The sequence below is a fragment of the Stegastes partitus genome, unplaced genomic scaffold (assembly GCF_000690725.1).
Source record: "Stegastes partitus isolate 25-593 unplaced genomic scaffold, Stegastes_partitus-1.0.2 Scaffold397, whole genome shotgun sequence".
Taxonomy (NCBI): Eukaryota; Metazoa; Chordata; class Actinopteri; family Pomacentridae; genus Stegastes; species Stegastes partitus.
Window position 1 is genome coordinate 445,549 of NW_007578128.1, and position 3,159 is coordinate 448,707.

Below are 3,159 nucleotides of genomic sequence, written 5' to 3' on the forward strand. Positions count from 1 at the left end.
AGTAGTATTTTGTCCCTGTGTTTGTTCCTTCATCAGGAATAGTACCTGGACTGGACCACAAGCTGTTACTTCAATTTTTTTCAATGTACAATTTAAAAGTAAAATTAAATGACTGGCAGTATGCAGGCTCACCTTCTGTAGTGGACACAGTAGTACTGGATCCTGAGTAAACAAGAAAGTGATGCATTAATAGAAAGCCTCACTTTGCTTGAATTTTTTTAACATGTATGCAGTAATATTTTCTCTCTTGCCAACAAATCTCATGTGTTGTCAAATATTTACCACACCCTTGCACTGGTGGACATTCGGTACCATAAATACATACTATGGTTGGTTTTGACTCAGTCCTACATAGTGGTTCTTTTATAGCTTGTTCTGCTCCTCCCAATTCCAATTACATTCAAAGACCAAGTTTTTCTAATGTTCCTTTTTTTTAAAATACTGAAATGACTGTCTTAAGTTAGCGAAGATATTTACAGCAAATGAAGTGTGTGGACTCACCTCCGCTGGTGGTATCAGTAGGACTGACTCCTGAGAAGACAAGATAATGAAATATAAATGAAAGGCCTCACTTACCTCTTTTTTCTTTTTTTCTTTTTTTTAATTATGCTTTAAATGGAACATGTCATCATTTTAGGAAATACCATTTTTCACTTTGTCATATTCAGTTATGCAGATGATGAAGCTGCGTGTCTCTTGAATCTCGTACTTTGTCGTCTGTGGTGTTTGGAATTTATGGCCAAATTTCTTCAGGTATTACAGTAGTACATTTGCCACGTTTTAAGAAGCATTGCATCTCCATCTGTTTTTTCTGCCTGGCATGCAGTAACCACAGACTCTATCTTCTGTGGGTAGCAACAACTTCTTTCGTCTGTCTCTGCTTTGTATCTCTTACAATCAAGAGGTATTCTGCCCATATATATTCATGGTTTTGGGCCAGATAGCAGGTTGTTTCTGGTTAGGGAGCAGTGCTGGTGTTTGATCAGTGTTGGGTAATCAGTAATTCTCAGTATCATCTGAGACAGTTTTTAGGTTTGTCATGCCTGGACTGTCAGTGTGTCTTGGGGGCTCAATGTGAGACGTAACTAACAATCAGATGTTCTTTTTTTAATGTGAAGAATCAATGTGTAATTCTGTGAAGCACGCATTGCTAAGTGTTTTTCTTTGGATTTTCACTATGGGCCTGTAAAATTCTTACTGGGATGTTTGTTCCATCTAGCATAGGCTTGGTAATTGTGTGTTGGATTAAACTGTGAAATATTTTTGCTCCAATTCTGATTGGTGTGTCAATTCTGTAAAATTTTCTTCTTGCTTGTTTCAGTTTTTCTCTTCCTCTGGCCAAACAGAACAGCATTCTCACTGTGTTCTGGGAACTCGTGGTTAAAAATAAAGCTCTGCTCATGCAGTGTTTTTTGAAAAAAACATGTCAACACTCATTTATCAAGTTTCAGCACCTATTAATGCCTGTAGTTCACAAACAACTGCATCACCAAAACTCTGATTTAGCAACTACAGATGCTTTTGATTGTCATAATGATCCAAATACCTTTTAGCAAACCTCTGAAAGAATACATGTGGTGATTTAAAGTATACTCAAATGACTGCCAGTCTGCAGACTCACCTTCTGTAGTGGACACAGTCGTGCTGGATCCTGAGAAGATGAGATAGTGATGCGTGAATAGAAGGCCTCACTTTACACTCTGTTTTTTAGTCAAAACAGCTTTATGATGTACTTAACTTGCAGTACTGGGTCTAAAATTTTATTAATAAGAACCTCTTAAAGAATACATTTGGTGATATTTTATCTCTTGTCAACGAATCCCATATACAGTCAATAATGAACCACACTGACACAGTCGTTCTGCTCCTCCCAACTCCACTTATAAACAAAGACAGAGTTTTACCTTGATTAGGAATAGTTCCTGCACTGGGCACCAAGCCATCTAAAATAGAGGAATATTTAAAAATGTTCATTCAGATTTTTTTCCCCCAAAAATCAAAAAATATGTACTTAAATGACTGCTAGTGTCATAAAGAGTGAAGACATTTGCATGAAGTGTGTAGATTCACCTCCTCTAGTGGGAACAGTGGTACTGAGTCCTGAGAAGATAAGACAGTGACGCATTAACAGAAAGCCTCATTTCAGTGTCCGTTTTTTTATTTGTGTTTTTGAAAGCTGATTAAGCTGCTAGTGGCAGCATCATGTTTACTGTGCATACATAGGAGTGGTTTCCATGTGGACATCTAACCCAGCCAGACAACGCTGAGGTGTATTTACAAACTGTTCTTTTTATTTTCAGCATAACTGCAGCTCATCTCCTGCTTCTCTGCTTACACTTCCATAGATACACTGATGCCAGTTACAATACTTTGCACATGTAATGTGCACATTTAAAATGTACTAATATTCGAATATTATGTATAGCTTAGCATGAGCTTTAAGGGATAATTTGAGTTAACGAAAGAAAGGCTTATCCTGTTTTCAGGATTTATCTTTTTATTTCCCTTTGGAAGTTTTTCCAGGTTACAGGGAGAATATTTTATTCTGAGCTAAAATGATAAGGTAAAATCACAGACATGTTTTTCAAGTTTAATCCAAAATGAAGAATTTTCCACTTTTTTTTTCTTCATATGAAGAACCCAAAAGACATTTTTTGCATCTATATTGACTACAGATAAAGACTGCATCACCCTAAATGTATGAAGATTGTTCTAAAAATGAGCTGTCAACAGCAGAACTACTTTTTGACCTATGGACTATCTGCATGTCTACATCATGGCTCCACATGGAAAAGAATTACCAGACAAACATACAAATCTGACTGTGAGACTTTACAAAGATTTAAAAAATAAAATAAAATACAGGAAGATTAGCAACCAACTGAAACTCAGCTGAAACACAATTACAGCAGTAAGCAGAAAGTCTAGAATGAACCGTAGTGCCACTAATCACAGCTGCAGTGGTCGTTTAACTCATAATTAGAAGATGTAAGAAAGTACATAACAAGTACTAAATGGACCTTTAAGAAACTGGTCAAAAATCATCATCTTACCTTTTACTGTCACTGTTCCAGTAGCCAGAAGCAGCAGGAGCGTGATCCTCAGGCCAAACGTCATGGTGGCTATAGATTTCACCTTCTCTCTGAGAACAAAATAAAA

The 3,159-nt window shown here is 36.7% G+C and overlaps 1 long non-coding RNA gene across 1 annotated transcript; it reads right to left on the bottom strand.

The window, feature by feature from the left end:
- Positions 1 to 1,903: 1,903 nt before the first annotated feature.
- On the bottom strand, positions 1,904 to 3,159 carry LOC103359806 (uncharacterized). The gene is made up of 3 exons (XR_520328.1): positions 3,054 to 3,159; positions 2,071 to 2,100; positions 1,904 to 1,943 (listed from the first exon to the last, which is right to left on the bottom strand). It is a non-coding gene; the product is annotated as an uncharacterized LOC103359806 (long non-coding RNA).